Genomic DNA, 17,549 nt, shown 5'->3' with positions numbered 1-17,549 from the left:
TCCATACTGTTCTCCATAGTGGCTGTATCAATTTACATTCCCACCAGCAGTGCAAGAGGGTTCCCTTTTCTCCACACCCTCTCCAGCATTTGTTGTTTGTAGAGTTTTTGATGATGGCCGTTCTGACTGGTGTGAGGTGATACCTCATTGTAGTTTTGATTTGCATTTCTCTAATGATTAGTGATGTTGAGCATCCTTTCATGTGTTTGTTGGCAATCTGTGTATCTTCTTGGGAGAAATATCTATCAAGATAAGTATGGCCTTTTCTTGCTCTCCGGCCATCTTGGCGGCTGCAGTGGGCTGGGGGTGTCCCGCACCTAAGGCAGGAAGATGGTGGCCGCAAAGAAGATGAAAATGTCACTGGAGTCGATCAACTCTAGGCTCCAACTGGTTGTGAAAAGTGGAAAGTACGTGCTGGGGTACAAGCAGACTCTGAAAATAATCCGGCATGGCAAAGCGAAACTGGTCATCCTTGCCAACAACTGCCCAGCCTTGAGGAAATCTGAAATAGAGTATTATGCCATGTTGGCCAAAACTGGTGTCCATCACTACAGTGGCAATAATATTGAATTGGGCACAGCGTGTGGAAAATACTACAGAGTATGGACACTTGCTATCATTGATCCAGGTGATTCTGATATCATTAGAAGCATGCCGGAACAGGCTGGTGTAAAGTAACTCGGACACAATTTTTCTTTAATAAAACTGGCCAGAGCTTGTTTTAAAAAAAGAAAGATAAAGATGTTTTTCAAAGGGACATAATAAACTATGCATGTGTCTACTCATTTGAGCAGAAGGAATACAGTAAGAATAAACCAGAAGCTAATGGGCTTGGTTATCTGCAGGGGGTAGGTGTGAACAAGGCAGAAAGAAAGGGAAACGAAGACAGGGTGGAAAAGAGAAAGACCATTGGAATTTCTCTGACTTTTTGTGTAGCTCTGACTCATAGAGCTATGACAATATTTCACATACCCCAAAGCTGACTAAATAAATAGATGCAACCAGGATGCAGGGGGAACACCCAAAGTTATTCAAACAGTAACAGATGAACCCAACAGTATGACAAATGAATAACATCACCACACTGAAAGCAATAGGGAAGAAAACAACTAACTGAAGCAACTTTAGGAAACAATTGTTTTGACTGGCTCTAGACATTTACATTCCCACCAACAGTGCACAAGGGTTCCCTTTTCTCTACACCCTCACCAACACTTCTACTTTGTTGTTTTTTTGATAATAGCCATTCTGACAGATGTGAGGTGACATCTCATTGTGGTTTTGATTTTCACTTCCCGATGATTAGTGATCTCGAGCAACTTCTCATGTGCCTGTTGCCTATCTGTATGTCTTTTTTTGGAAAAATGTCTTTTCAGATCCTCTACCCATTATTTTATTTTATTTAGTATTTATTTATTTGGCTGCATTGGGTCTTAGTTGCAGCACATGGGATCTTTCGTTGCTATGCGCAGGCTTCTCTCTAGTTGTGGCATGTGGTCTCCAGGGCACGTAGGCTCTGTAGGTTGCGGTACACGGGCTCTAGTTGAAGCGCGTGAGCTCAGTAGTTGTGACGTGCGGGCTTCGTTGCCCCGTGGCACGTGGGATCTTAGTTCCCGGACCAGGGATCGAACCCACATCCCCTGCATTGGGATGCAGATTCCTAACCACTGGACCCCCAGGGAAGTCCCGGGTTGTTTGTTTTTTTTGATATTGAGTTGTATGAGTTCTTTGTATATTTTAGATATTAAACCCTTATAAGATATATCATTTGCAAATATCTTCTCCCATTCAGTAGGCTGTGTTTTTGTTTTGTTGATAGTTTCCTTCAATGTACAAAAGCTTTTTAGTTTGATGTAGTATTTGTTCTTGTTCTGTGGAAGAATGCCTTTGGCATTTTGATAGGGATTGCGTTGAACCTGTAGATTGCCTTCGGTAGTTTGGTCATTTAAACAATATTAATTCTTTCAATCCATGAGCACAATCTATCTTTCCATCTACTGTATTTGTGTCATCTTATAGTTTTCCAAGTACAAGTCCTTTATCTCCTTAGTTAGATTTATTCCTAGGTATTTTACTCTTTCTGATGCAATTATAAATGGGATTGTGTTCTTAATTTCTATTTCTGATAGTTTGTTATTAGTACATAGAAATGAAACAGATTTCTGTATATTAATTTTGTATCCTGCAACTTCATTGAATTCATTGGTGGTTCTAGTGGTCTTTTGGTGGCATCTTTAGGATTTTCTTTGTATAGTATCATGTCATCTGCAAATAGTGACGGTTTTATTTCTTTCTTTCCAATTTGAATTCCTTTTATTTCTCTTTCTTGTCTGATTGTGGTGGCTAGGACTTCCAACACTACATTGAATAAAAGTGGCAAAGAGTTTTTTCTCTTTGCATTTCAATTTGGGATGTTTCTATTGACATATTTTCAAGCTCACTGCCTCTTTCTTTGGCTATGTCTAGTCTACTAATGAACCTAACAAAAACATTCTTCTTTTTTGTCAGTGGTTTTGATTTCTAGCACTTCCTTGTGATTCTTAGAGTTTCTACCTCTGCTTACAAGATCTGTCTGTCCTTGCATGTTGTCTACTTTTCCATTAACATTCCCTTAACATATTAATCATAGTTGTTTTAAATTCTTTATCTGACAATTCCAAGCTCTGTATCATATCTGAGTCTTATTCTGATGCTTGCTTTGTCTCATCATACTATGTTTTTTCTTGTCTTTTAGCAGGGCTTGTAATGTTTTGTTGAAAGCTGGCCATGAGGTGTCTGGTACTAGGAACTGAGGTAATCAGGCTTAGGGTGAGGTTTTATGTTAACCTGGCTAAGAGCTGGGCTGTTAATGTTTGCTGCAGCTATAGGTGCCACAGGCTTCAGTTTCTTCTAGTTCCAGGCTGTTTTTTCTCCTATTGTCTTTGTGTTTCCCTAAGAATTCTTTCTTAAATAACTTCTTTGTCTTGCAGCTCTATAAACTCTAGTTATTATACCTGTTGACGTGTGTTATGGAGATGGGGAGGGGAAGCATGCTATAGTCTTAAGATTAAATCCCAACTGTTTCATTTTTGTAGTGGTTCTGAGTGCCTGTGCTGTGACGTTCTTAACTGCCCACCCCCATGTGATACAGAAATCTGCCCTTTACCCAGATCAGATAAGACTATGGTTAAGCAGTTTTCCTTGGGGGCATACCTTTGTTAGAGACAAAGATCTGGGTGTGTTTGGAAATGGTTACCCTTCCTCTGCCCCCTCCGGAAGCAAGAGGAGATTTCTGTCCTGTCTTCAGGGTGAGAACCCAGTAGGCTCCTGGAGATAAAACCCACACACATTTTATCTAGGAGTTTTAAACTCTCAACCCAGTCCACACTGAGCCTCCAGCAATCCATCAATTACTATCAGAAGCGTTTCTGCCCATCATGGCTCCAGAGGCTCCCCCAGGAGGCTAATCATGTTGTAATTCTGTTTTTTTCTCCTTTTTCTCCAGTTTTTGGGGGTGGGATTTGCCCTGTGAACTCAATTCTGTGATAGATCTAAGATTTGCAGTTTCTCCAGCTTGGTCTTCCTGTAAGGATGGAAATGATGCCTCCTAAGGTCTTTTTTTTTCTTTTCTTTTCTTTTAAAAATATTTATTTATTTGGCTGCACTAGTCTTCGTTGCGGCATGCGGTCTTCTTCTATTTTTTGTTAATTAATTAATTTTATTTATTTTTGGCTGCGTTGGGTCTTCGTTGCTGTGCGCAGGCTTTCTCTAGTTGCAGTGATGCGATTGTGGTGCGCAGGCCTCTCATTGCGATGGCCTCTCCTGCTGCAGAGCACGGACTCGGGCGCACGGGCTTCAGCAGTTGTGGCACGCAGGCCCAGCAGCTGTGGCTCGTGGGCTCTAGAGCACAGGCTCAGTAGTTGTGGCACTGTGGCTTAGTCGCTCCGCTGCATATGGGATCCTCCCGGACCAGGGCTTGAACCTGTGTCCCCTGCATTGGCAGGTGGATTCCCAACCACTGCGCCACCAGGGAAGCCCCATGCGGTCTTCTTAGTTGTGGCATGCAGACTCTTAGTTGTGGCACGCAGACTCTTAGTTGTGGCACGCGGGATCTAGTTCCCTGACTACAGGGATTGAACCTGGGCCCCCTGCACTGGGATCGCGGAGTCTTAGCTGCACTGGACCACCAGGGAAGTCCTCTCCTGAGGCCTCCACACATTGGAGTTGGAACTGAACGTCTGTGTGTATATATGTAATTTTTACAAAACACTTCATACATGTCATCCTAAACAGTTTTGGTTATTGTTATTTGCAAACTGACAGACTTCTGCCCTTGAGGCACTCACAGTTTGGAAGGGGGTGGCAGAGAGAGTCTGTCATTAATTTTGGAAAATTCTCAGCCATTCTTACTTCCAAAATCTCTTTTCCTCCTTCAGGGATTTCCATTACACATGTGTTACAGTTTTTGTAATTGTCCCACAGTTTTTGGATATTCTGTTCCCTTCTTTTTCCCATTCTTTTCTCTCTTTGCATGTTCAATTTGGGACATAAATAATGACATCAGTAGATAAATGATATAAATAGTGCGGAGTGCTGAGAAGTGCCCCAAGAATGTTTACAGGGGAACCCGCCCCATCGAGGCGGAGGCCGGCTCAGCATAGCCAGCACTGCAGCAACAATGGTTCAGCTGGGGTCTGAAGCATGCTCGGGAAGAGAAGAGGGACAGAGAGGAAGGACAGAGGTGGACAAACGTGAGGAGGGAGGAGGCCCCGGCTTTTCCAGCTCTCCCTCCCCAATGCCTTGTCCTCTGTCCTTTACTACCTCCTTATTATTATTATTTTAATAAATTTATGTATTTATTTATTTTCATTTATTTATTTTTGGCTGCACTGGGTCTTCGTTGCTGCACGTGGGCTTTCTCTAGTTGCGGCGAGCAGGGGTTACTCTTCGTTGCGGTGCGCGGGCTGCTCATTGTGGTGTCTTCTCTTGTGGAGCACAGGCTCTAGGCACGCGGGCTTCAGTAGTTGCAGCACGCAGGCTCAGTAGCTGTGGTGCACGGGCTTAGTTATTCCGCGGCATGTAGAATCTTCCCGGACCAGGGCTCGAACCCGTGTCCCCTGCCTCGGCAGGCGGATTCTTAACCACTGCGCCACCAGGGAAGCCCTACTACCTCCTTGTTTAGTCATCCTCACCTTCAGCTTGCTTCCTCAGCTGTCCTGCGCTCACCTGGGCTGCTGATTCACAGTGGAGATGCTGTCTCCTCCGTGTGGAGCCAGTGCGGGGGTGGAGAGTGGGGTCTGACTACCCTCTTCCTCTCTTCTCTGAATAAAGCCCCTCGAGACCAATTAGTGATGCCCAGTCAGTGATGCTGGGAGTAGAAAGCTGCCAGGAGAGCTCTGGTCCCCGGGGTTCTGCCACCACCAGCCTTGAGCAAGGCAGGTGAAGGTCAGAGCAGCACCCTGTTTGCTGCTGCGTGTTCTTGCGTGTGTTAAGCACTCTTCTTTGATAGCATATCTTGTGAGATAAGCATTTTTATCCCCACTTTACAGAGAAGAAAATGAGGTGCGGGGAGGGTGTGTGTGTGTGTGCTCATTTGGCCCATCTCCAGGCAGCTAGAAAGATACAGGGCTGGGATTCAAACCCAATGTCCTAACTTTAAGTCTGAGCTCCCTCCCCTTTACCCCATCAGGGCTGGGCATGCCCAGTGTGAGAGGAGCCATGCTCTCTGTGGCCTCAGCTGCCAGCATCTGCCCCCAGATGCACAGGCAGATGCTGTGGGGATATCATGGCAGGCTCGTTGGAAACTTGGCTTAGAGCCTCCATTGTCTCAGCAGCTTGTAATCTGGCCCTGGGCAGGGGGCTACGGGTGGAGGCCACTTTTCATGGGAACTCAAGCAAGGAGACAGTGTGAACCATCAGACTGGGACCCAGGCCAAGAGACCAGAAAGAAAGCTGGGGTCTTGGCCAACACTCCAGGCCCACGGGAGCCTCCAGCTGGGCAGAGCCATGCAGGGCTGGGCCAGATGTGGGCGGGGAAATCGGCAGAGCTGCTGGCGGCTCTTTGTCTGCAGGGGAGAGAGAAAAAGAGCAAACCGATGGGACAAGCCAGCTGACAAAGTGCTGCCATCCAGGGAAACAGGGGCCTCTGGTCACCCAGGGAAGGAACCCAGTCCATTAGGAGGGAGCACAGAGGCTTCCTGGGGGAGGGGACCCCAGTGATGAGCAGAGGTTGGTCAGGACAAGAAGGGAACATGGCCTTTCTGGTTGGGGGAGCAGCAGGTAAGAAGAGCCTCTTGATGAGGAAATGTCTGACCCAGCTGCGCAGTTTAAGGTCAAACAGTTCAGTCTGTCCTGAACGTCAGATGTGAAATACAGCGTAGCAAGATATGAGGTTGAGGTTGGGGTGTGGAAAGGGTACAGATGCCAGGTGTTACATGGGATATACGTACACTTGAAAAAAAAAAAAAGATTGTTTATCTGAAATTCAAATGTAACTGGACATCCTGTATTTTGATACGCTGAGTCTGGCAACTCCAGCCTTGGGGGCTGTTTGGACTTAATACCTAAGTCGTGGGGAGCCATTAGAGACTTTTCAGAAGGGGGATGATGTGGTGAAATTTGCATTTTAACAGGAGATGGTGGCATGCAGGGGGCAGGGAGATCAGTTAAGAGAAGCTTTAGGGATGAAGAGTGGGTGGGCAGAGAGGGGTTTATTGAAGAGGTAGAGTCAGTGGGCCTCGGTGAGCAATCGGGTGTGCAAATTGAGAAAACGGGAGAGGCAAGGACGACACCTTTAGTTCTGGGCAACTAAACAGCTGATGGTGGCCTTTCCTAGGAAGTGAGGCATGTTTGGGAGGAGGGAGAAGCCAAGGCCAGCTTTCGACATGAGGACATCCGAGAAGAGAGGTCCAGGAGACGGCTGGTGATGGAGTCCAGGTGAGAGGCCAGGGCTGGAAGTCAGCACTTGGAAGAGAGCGGCTTTTGGAGCAAAACCACTGGGACCATGGGAATGGAAGAGGTGCTCGGGGAAAGCCTATGGGGTGAGAAGGAAAGGAGGCTGAGAAGAGAACCCTGAGACATAATAATTGTTTAGAGGAAGCAGAAGGAAAAGAAGCCAGCAAAGTAGATCTGCACAGAGGTTTGGAGAAACACAGGAAGGGTCTTCGTGACACCGTGTCCCCCCCCGCCCCCCCGCCGGAAGCTAAGGCAGGACAGAGATGAAAGAGAACAAATCTGAAAGTACCAAACATTACCAAGACATCAAGTCCTGTGAGAACAGAAAGTGGTCCTATGGGTCTGGTCCTAGAGACCTGATGAGGGGTGTTTCAGAGGAGGGCTGGGGGCAGAACCAGGTGGGAAGGGATGAGGAGGGAGTGGGAGGTAGGACTTTGACTGAGAGCCACTTGGACATGGTATTGAGCCAAGCATCTGTCCCCTGTCCCTCCTCAGGCCCCACCAAACTGACAGTGAAGGGGAAAAGCAGATATATACCAGCCCATGATGACAAAGAAGCTGGGAGAGGAGGCATGAGCAGAAAAGAAGATTTCAACAAACCTTTGGAAGATGGGATGCTAACAGAGAAGTAGCGTGTAAATTTGTGGCTACAACCTGACGTGCCCGTGCCCGCAGAGGAGAGGAGGGGGAACCAGCCAGTTGGTCCTGAACATCCCAGAGCCCCGGGTCATGGAGGGACCAGGTCTGGTGGGAAGCTTGGACATAGAACAGGTGTTCCTCAGGTCTTATAGGTATAGATGACTTCACCCACAGGCATAAGAATATTAGTTTCTTCGTGGAGGAACTGCAAAGGCTTGCAGATATCAGGCACAGCAGAGAATAAGACTGAGACAGGGATTAAGGGATATGCATCCTGAGTGATGGGACTTCTAGCCCTCTTCCCCTGTCCTGCTCCTAGAATGCCAACAGCCAGAAGTATTCCTTCATGCCCTACCCCCAAGCAAGCAACTGAAGGAATTTTCTCTGGAGCTATGAAGTCCCAAATGATGGGCCTCTGCTGCTGCTGATGAGGCCAGGACACCAGTAGGAGAAGGTTGATGCAACAGTCCGGGTAACAAGGGATGGGACCTGGGCCGGGGTATCCTCAGCGGGAAGAGGCGGGATGGATTCTGGAGGTATTTAGGAGGCAAACTTTGGGAGGGGAGGAGGTGGTGGGCTGACTTCTCGTGAGAGGGACTCGTGGGAATGGAGGGGCCATTTCCCAACACAGGAAGCATCTTCAGCAAGAAGGATCCTCAGGGGACAGCCCAAGGAAGGGAACTTCCGTGACAGGGGGCGTGTTGCAAGTTCTGCGGCAGAGAGGAGAACAGAGGAGGAAGCTAAGCTGCCACGAACTGAACTTGGTTGAGAAGCCTGACTCCCTGAGGCTGGCTGAGAGAGGCATCCTTCATCTTGGAGAGTGGGGAGTCAGAGTCAGCACTGTGGGTGTGGCAGTGGGCAACAGAAACCAAAGACTGATGCCCGCCCAGGGTCAGCTGGGAGGACAGGGACTGTGCTGGAATCAGGTGGCCTCTTTTGTTGAAAATGACACAAAACCCAGACTACCTTAAACAAAAAAATGGCTTCCATCATGGATAGATCTGGCTTCAGGCATAAATGAATTCAGGACTCAAACGATGTCGCTGGCCCCTGCCTGCCTCACCTGGGTTGTCTCCGTTCTCCAGCTCCCTGGGCGTGACCCCCAGCAGCTCCCATCACCTCAACACCAAGTCCAATGGAAGGCACAGTGCTCTTCCTCTATATCTCAAATCAAAGCCCTGGGATTGAGATCTGTTGGTCCCGATGAGCCTGACATAGGGTCAATCCCTGAACTGATCGACATGGCGGGAATCATGGAAAGCACTGTTGGGCTTAGACTAGGTCATGGGTTTCACCCCCAAGACAGGAGATGGAGTTTGCTACTGTGAAACACGTGGGTAGGGGCACAGGGTCCCCCAAAGCCAAATCAGGATACTATTGCCCCAAGCAAAGAGAGGATGCTGCACAGCAAAGGTAACTGATGTCTAGATCTGTCACCGGGTCCTGATGCTGGGCACCTCTGGACTCTGGGGACCCCTGATTTTAGACCCTCAATACATGTTGGTGGGCTGGCTGGCTGGCTGGAGAGATGGATGGATGAACAAGCCATCCTTCCAGCTTGCTGGGAGAATAAATTATTTCCTCCTCGGTGTCTCCCTCTTTATTTACCTTTACCACTCGCCTCGCGCAAAATCCTATCTTTGTTTCATTCATTGCAGTATCCCTAGTACCCAGCACAGGCCCTGGTACCCAGTAAGGGCTCAAAGAACATTTGAATGAATGAATGAATGAACTACAGGCAGAGCTCCCCCTTTGGCCACTTATCCTCTGAACCTCAGTTTCCCCATCTGCGGCCAGCGGGTGCTGCTCTGACCATGACAGAGTAGCCACGCCAGGCAGCCACATCATGTACAGTGGCTCGATGAACAGAACACCGAATGTGGACATCACCCATCCCAGCAGAAGCAGCCTCTCACGCTGATCACCAGCTTTGCATGACAATCCTAGCCCTGGCATGGAAGCAGTTAACTGCCCTCCTAAAAGGCAGGAAAACTTCAGCTGCACCCCTCCCCCTCCCCTGCATTCCTGCCCTCCCCTGCTGGCCAGATGCAGAATCTAATTTTGCAGAGGCCAGAGGACTAATCCATTTAGCAGAAGTCATGGGGAAGGGAAGTGAGGAGTTAGTGACTGCCCCCAGGGTTAGTGATGGGAAATTAAGGTTTGGAACACGTTCAACTCTCGGCTGGAAAACTACTGGGAGATGAATCTTAGCCCTACATAAAGAAGGGTGTTGTCATAGCCAGAGCTGAACAGAGCAAGAAGGGGCACGCTCCTCAGAGGTGATGAGTCCCCCATCACTGGAAGCATTCAAGCAGACATAAGGCACCTGGGTAGAGGGGATGTTGTAAAGGGATTAAATAAGTGCTCCTTCCAGCCCCAGAGTCTTAGAATCCAATTCAGCACACAACGAGAGGGCATCATCTGGCTGCTGGTCACTGTCTAAGGGACTCTACCCTTGCTGACTCCCTTAATCCTCCCAACAATCCAGGGAGGAGGTTATCCATAGCCCTATTTTGTGAATAAGGAAACCAAGGCTCGGTGGGACAAAGTTGCTTGCCCCAGGTGACTTCACAAAAGGTAGCGATAGTGATGGGCAGCATTGGCTGGAACCAGATGTCAGGCTGAGCACCTTACATGCATTAATTCATTGGATTCTCGTAACTATTCTATGAGGTAGGTATTACCCTGCCCATTTTACAGATGAGGAAACTGAGGCTTGGAGAGGATAGGTGATTTGCTCAAGGTTAGAAAGTCTGTAAGCAGCAGTGTTTAGATGCCAGGTCTGAGGTCTGCCTGACATCAAAGTCCAGGCTCTTAACCAGAGCAGGAGCTGCCAACACAGATTTTCAGGCTCTGTGTGTTGTTCTTTCCACTGAAGATCGCTGCTGGGGCAGCGCAGGTTCCTGACAAAGTGCCCTTCCCACTGGCTTCCCCTTCTGGGAGAAGAAGAGCCAGAGGACAAGGGGACGTGGGAGAAGCTGCATCCATTCCTACCATCTCTTTCCACCCCTGGAATCTCATCACAGAAAGAGCAGCTACAACAGAAGGATCGGCCCTGTCCGACAGAGGTCTGTCCTGCAGAGAGAGGGGCTCATGACATGGCGGGAGAAATGCAGTGGAGAGAGCATAGTCCTAGGCTGGGCCCCAGACCCTGGTCCGTGAAGGAGCAAAGCCACCCACTCCTCTAGGACAATAGGGGGAAGGAAGGTCCCAACATTTCCTGAGCACCTACTACGCACCAAGCACTGAGCACATTCAATCTAGTCTCTCCCCTACTCCTGACATTGACCTAGAATACTGACCTGACATTAATTAGCCCAGGAGGCCTGAGGATCATCCTAGCCTGGAGCTAATTAATGCATTAGATGTGGAAATTCCCTGGCGGTCCAGTGGTTAGGACGTCATGCTTCCACTGCAGGGGGCAAGGGTTCGATCTCCGCTTGGGGAGCTAAGATCCTGAAAGCCGTGCGGCACAGACAAACAAACAAAAAAGAGATAATGCAGTAGATGCTGTTGTTTCTCAGCTGCCTTCTACCCCAGCGCCTTCTCTCTACAGTCCCCAAGGTCTCCATCTGCGGCCACTGCCCACTTAATACCTGAGGATGCCCTCCCCAGCCCTGGTATGACGTTTGGGAGCACCTTACTGCCACCTGCTGGCTGATGCTGGAAGAACAAAGGGACAGGTTCAGGAGTCCAGCGGTCTGGTTGTAGGTGGGCTGGCTGGCTGATTTGCTCCCTGCCTTGCTGCAGAAAGGATTTCGGGGAGCTTCCAAGGGTGCATAATATACAACCAGAGCAGAAAATTAGAGTGTGGTAAAAGAAGAGAGAAACACAAGGATGGGAACACAAAAGAGGCAGAAATGAAGCTAAAATACTGACCATAAAGATTCACTGTTGCGGAATAACACCAGAGACTCAGGAAATTTTGTAGACGGCTTTTATCATCTACTCAAGGCACAAAGAAATGAGGGGAGCATCTTGTAGCCACGGCTGAGTGCTCAATCATTTAGTTCTCACCCCATCAGCTTTACAGGTTCTTTATACATGGGTACAGTCCACGATTTCACGCACGGAACACACACACTCGTTGCATCTTTCCAGAAATCATGTTGGAATGCACAGGGCAGGGGGGGACCCTTATAATGTGGATTTGAGAAGTATTCAAGGTATATATTTTGAAAACAAGGAGAGTCACTGTAAACAGAGTAATTTATTCACATGAAAAAAGATTCAGATATACATTTTGAAAAGACAGTATTCTTTCAAAAAAAAACAAAAGGAGTGTAACTGAGAAGGTGTAAACATTAAGGGTATTTCTGTTAGGTGAGCTTTAACTTTTGGGATCCGAGGCACGGGCTTCTTTTGATGTGAGGGGCTGGGTTCCCTCATCACTATAGACTTGCTATGGAGGTCACAAAAAGGGAACTGTAGCCACTTGCACAATCCCCGGTCTGGGAATGAAGACGAACCAGTCTCTCAGGAGGAGAATGACTCTGGCACTATGATAGGAATAAGTTGCTCCCGGGCTGGGTGAGGGGTACCACGGGAAGAAGACAGAGCGAAGATGAGTGATGTCCTTGGTGGTGGCTTCCCCCATGAGCCACTTCACAGGGCATCACGCCTGAAGACAGGACAGATCTTCCGCTGGCGCCAAGACCACACTGAACTGCCCTGGCCCCTGGAGAGGTTTCGACTGTCAGGCAAGTTAGTTCCCCTCAGTAGGGTTTGATTACAGGCAGGCTGTGAGTACTTTGAGCTTGGTCTCCCTGTGGAAGCCTTGTTCCTGGTCTCTCCTCCAGGAGATTAAATCTCCCTCCTAAGCCCTTCAGCTTGTAAGAAAAACCGAGTCCCGCTCCCCTGCCTGTCAGCATCCCTGGCTCCAGGGCTCCTCCCTGGAGTGGATGCCTCTGGGGACCCTGCCTAGGTAGCCTTGCCCCCTGGATGCTGGGCCAGGCTCCACCGAGGGTCCCAGCCCTATAACCACTGAGTCACGTTCTTGGGTCCCGGGTCCCTTCCAGGCTGTGCGGAGGCCCCCTCTGTTTCCCTCTGGCTGAATTGGTTGAAACAGATATTTCCTCAGACCAGCTCACAGAAAGGGAGGTTTATGATGCAAACACAGGAGGTGTGGCCAGGGAGTTGAGAATCTCTTGACACCCCAAGATCAACCAGATCAGGGCTCTTTGAGATGCAAATGACAAAAGCCCCAAGCAAAAAAAAAAAAAAAAAAAGGAAGAGGAGGAGATAATTGGTTCAGAGCTGACATCAGGTACATCTGGATCCAGAGACTCAAACACTGGCACTAAAACTCAGTCTTGTACCCCCATCTGCTTCCCTCCCGTCTGGCTCCGCTCTCAGGAAGGCGCCCCCTGATGGAATAAGGTGGTCGCAGCATGCCTGGCTCAAAGCCACCCTCTGGCATCCCAGGGAACAGAAAGTTTCTCTCTTCCCATCAGCTCTAGCCATAGTTCTGAACAGCTTCAGGTCTCACTGGGCCAGTGTAAGTCACATGACCATCTCTGAACCAATCACCATGGCCAGTAGGAAAGGATTATACTGATTGGCTAGGTCTGGGCCTCCTGCCTACTTCTAACCAATCCAATCACTTCGACTGAAATTTTAGGAGCTCCTTAAGGAAAATGGGGGAGATGGGGGTGTCTAATGGCCAAAAAAGAGAATGTTGGGCGAAGACAGACATGTTCCATACAGGAAGCGCAGTATCAGTGGCCTTCCAGGAGCTAGAGCCAGGGAGCTGGTGAGGGCTGAGGCAGGCCCTGCAGAGCTGTGGGCATCTTCCCCCCCCTTTCTGTGGCAGCCCCTCCGTCGATGATCTGGAGACCCAGGCCAACCCAGAGCTGGGCCACGTGGGCTCAGGGAGTCATTCAGGGTGGGTTTGAATCCCGGCTCTCTGCTTCTTAGCTGAGGGACATGGGACACTTTACTTCATCTGTCTGAATCTCAGTGTCCTGCCCTAGGAACCTGGGCCAATAGCAGGGCCAGCCTTTTGGGTGGCGCTGCCAGAGCTAAGGCACTAAGAATACTCAGCACAAGCTGCTGTGGAAAACCGGCTGGCGGCCCCTTAAAAAGGCACATATAGAATCACCATATGACCCAGCAGTTACAGTCCTAGGGATATACCCCCAACAATTGAAATCAGGGAGAGATATTTGTACACCAACGTTCATAGCAGCATCCTTCACAATAATCAAAAGACGAAAACAACCCAAGTCCACAAAAAATGGATGGACAAAACGTGCTATATCCAGACAATGGAATAGTATTCAGCCTCAATTAAAAAGGGCTGGAATTCTGACATATGACAACATGGATGAACCTTGGAAAAACTATGCTAAGTGAAATAGGCCAGACACAAGAGGACAAATATTGTATGATTCCACTTAAGTGAGGTACCTAGAATGGCAATAGAGACAGAAAGTAGAATAGAGGTCATCAGGGGTCAGGGGGCAGAAGAAATGAGGAGTTACTGTGGAATGAGAATAGAGTTTCTGCTTGGAATGATGAAAAAATTCTGGAAGTGGATAGTGGTTATAGTTGCACAACCCTGTGAATGTACTTAATGGCCCTGAATTTACACTTAAAAATGATTCAAATGGCAAATTAAAAATAAATTTTGAGAAAAGTTTTTTAAAAATCTTAAAAAGAAAAAATTCTTAGCACAGAACCTGATACACAGTAGACGCTCAAGAAGCAGTAGCTGCGATCAACATTCATAGCATTGTTCACGTTTCTTTAGCATCTGCTCCCACTGCAGTGTCTGTTTCCTGGGATGCAGAACTTTCGGTGCCCGAATCAGGAAAGTTCTTGGCAGCCAGAAGGGTTGGTCACCTCACCTTCTAACTCTCTCTTCCCTCTGTTGGTCAGTTCCAGAACTCAGGGGGACAGTCGGTTTGGTCCAAGCTCATCGTTTCAAGCCAGGTCACTAACAAACCCGCAGAGGACTTCCTTGGAGCCAGGGCTTACCCTTGATCACCTGGGGGGATCTCCCTTTGACGGCACCGTAGGTGAGGCAGACGTCAGAATGGTTCCCAGTTAAGACCCACCTGGGGAGGTTGACAGCCCCTGACCTGTGCCAACCTGACCATCAGACAACCAGTCTTGGAAGTTGGCACTGTTGAAAGCAGACCCCAGCCCAGGGCACCCTTTCTTAACCCAAGACCACGTTTCAGCCTGGTTACCGGTCTTTGCCCCCCACACTCCGTCATCCTGATACCACAGCCTTGCCCAGGAAGGACCCAGAGACCCTACCACCCTGTGCTCAGGGGTGGCAGCTGCTGTGGTGTGACTGGGTTCCTTCCCTTGGCCTCCCAGCTGCTCCACGTCAGTTTCAACAGCGACCCTGGGGCCTTCTGGGTGGGTGTTAACCATCTCCTGTAAACCTCACAACAGTCCTGGAAGGATGTTCCCAGGTGAGGAAACTGAGGCCCAGAGCTGCAAAGTCACTTTCTCAGGTTCATCCAGCTGGTCTGAGGCTGATCTGTCTGACTGCAGAGCATGTGTTTTTCCTGGCTTCCTGTCCCCCCAAAGTCACTCCCCCTCCAGAATTCAACCTTTCAGATTCCAGGCATCAGGGACAGGGCCTGGACCGCCTCTCCACCACAGCCCCTGCCCTGACCAGTGGGAATGGATATTTCTTTTTTGTTTGTTTGTTTTTATTTTACTTTTTAAAAAATTATTTTATATTGGAGTATAGTTGATTAAGAGTGTTGTGTTAGTTTCAGGTATACAGCAATGTGATTCAGTTATACATATCCATGTATCTCTTCTTTTTCAAGTTCTTTTCCCATTTACGTTCTTACACAATATTGAGCAGAGTTCCCTGCACTATACAGTGGGTCCTTGCTGGTTATCTATTTTAAATATAGTATGTATATGTCAATCCCAAACTCCCAGTTTATCCCTTCCCCCTCCCTTTCCCCTTTGGTAACCATAAGTTTGTTTTCCAAGTCTGCGAGCCTGTTTCTGTTTTGTAAATAAGTTCATTTGTATCATTTTTTAAAGATTCCGCATATAAGTGAAATCATATGTTATTGTCTTTCTCTGTCTGACTTACTTCACTTAGTATGATAAGCTCCAGGTCCATCTGGGAGTGGATATTTCTATAGCCTCCTTTTACTGGGCCTCCATCTCCCCCTGGGAAGGGAGGGGTAGCCTGGGTGGTCTCTAAGAGCCTCCTTGCAGGGGTGGGAGGGTGAGAGGGGCGAGGTGCAGGGCTTAGCTGGGCCCTGGGCAGGGAGAAAGGGAGGGGCTACATCAGGCAGGCTCTCCTGCCACCTTGGTCCCCTAACTCTGTTCTAAGAGCTTCCCCAACATCATTCCTTGGAATCCTCACAATGGCCCATGAGGTGGGCACCATTATTTACTCTCCCCATTTTGCAGATGAGAAAACGGAGGCTCAGAGAATATGATCAGATCGCCCCAGACTGCACACCTAGGATGTGCCAAAGCCAGCGTGAACTCAGCCTTCTCCAAAGCAAGTGTCTTAGCCCAGCCCTGCCCGCACACTCTTAGCCTCTGCCTCACGCTGCCCCCTCTCTGTGTCCCCCGCCCTCCAACCTCCCAACTCTAATCCTTAATGTTAAACCCAGAGACAAATGTCCAGGTCACTCAGACCAGCCCATCCCTTTCTCCTTCCACCAGGGGGAGTATGAGCTCCTTGCAAAGACCTCGAGGTGAAAAAGGAAGGGTCTAACATCTGAGGCCAAGTCAACCAGAAAGGTGGTGCATGCCAGGAGGGGTGGGATGAAGGTGGGGCGGGGGGTAGGAGCATGGCACTTGGGAGAAGGTCACCGGGCTTGAAGTCCCAACCCTGCCACTGCCTTGCAAGGCCCTCCCCTCTGCCAGCTGTTTCCCTGTCTATAAAATGGGAGGTGGAGTCCACAGAGCATGCTTCTCACCCTGTGATGTGCATGTGAATCACCTGGGCATCTTTTTTTTTTATATACATAAAATTATTTATTTATTTATTTTTGGCTGTGTTGGGTCTTCGTTGTTGTGCACAGGCTTTCTCTAGTTGCGGCAAGCGGGGGCTACTCTTCGTTGCAGTGCATGGGCTTCTCTTGTTGTGGAGCACGGGCTCTAGGCGCCCAGGCTTCAATAGTTGTGGCACATGGGCTCAGTAGTTGTGTCTCGTGGGCTCTAGAGCGCAGGCTCAGTAGTTGTGGCTCACGGGCTTAGTTGCGCTGTGGCATGTGGGATCTTCCCGGGCCAGGGCTTGAACCTGTGTCTCTTGCATTGCCAGGCAGATTCTTAACCACTGTGCCACCAGGGAAGCCCGTGGGCATCTTTTTACAAGGCAGATTCTGACTCAGTGGGTCTGGCGTGGGGCCTGGGAAGCTGCATGTCTAACAAACTCCCCCGGTCGGTGGTGCCCACGCTGCCGGTTCTTGGATGTACCTCTGAGAGACCTGCCAGCTCTGACAGCAGTTTGGTTTTGGGAGATGAGCAAGGAAGACTTGGCAGGGTTCCAAACCCTTCCGCAGAAGTGGCTGTTCTGTCCCTCATTCTTTTCATTCAACAAGCATTTTCTGGGCCTCTCTGTGTGCCAGGTCCCTGCCTGTGCTGGGGATGCGGAGATGGACAAGACTCAGTCCTGCACTTGAGGAACTCATGGACGCAAGACCCAGAGATTACAGCCCAGCAGGACCAGTGCACGGGGAGAGGGAAGCCAGCGTGGGGCATTGTGGGACCAGAGGGGTCCCTGAGCAGACATGGGGGGCTGTTCAGGGAAGGCTTCCCAGGGGAGAAGACTCCTTTACCTACTCTTAATGAATCAGCAAGAGAGCGCCAGGCAAAAGTGAAGGTGGGGAAGGGAAAGGGTGTTCAGGCAGAGGAACTGGCAATGTGCACAAGCCTGGAGAAGAGAGAGGCAGGCTTATTCACACACACACACACCCTTTGGAGGTGTAGATGTGGCTAAGAAACTGCATTCTAAAGAGATGAGAATCCTTATTCAGGGAACC

General features: G+C 49.0%; 1 long non-coding RNA gene and 1 pseudogene across 1 annotated transcript; both read left to right on the top strand.

Moving 5' to 3' along the window:
• Positions 1-264: 264 nt before the first annotated feature.
• Positions 265-740, top strand: LOC137226975 (large ribosomal subunit protein eL30 pseudogene; annotated as a pseudogene).
• Positions 741-6,065: 5,325 nt separating this feature from the next.
• Positions 6,066-8,649, top strand: LOC137226974 (uncharacterized). The gene is made up of 3 exons (XR_010944635.1): positions 6,066-6,258; positions 6,815-6,915; positions 7,429-8,649. It is a non-coding gene; the product is annotated as an uncharacterized lncRNA (long non-coding RNA).
• The last annotated feature ends 8,900 nt before the right edge of the window (positions 8,650-17,549 follow it).

This window comes from Pseudorca crassidens, chromosome 7, assembly GCF_039906515.1.
Source record: "Pseudorca crassidens isolate mPseCra1 chromosome 7, mPseCra1.hap1, whole genome shotgun sequence".
Classification (NCBI taxonomy): Eukaryota; Metazoa; Chordata; class Mammalia; order Artiodactyla; family Delphinidae; genus Pseudorca; species Pseudorca crassidens.
Note: the sequence above shows the minus strand (reverse complement) of the source record. Positions and strands in the feature narration are given on the sequence as shown.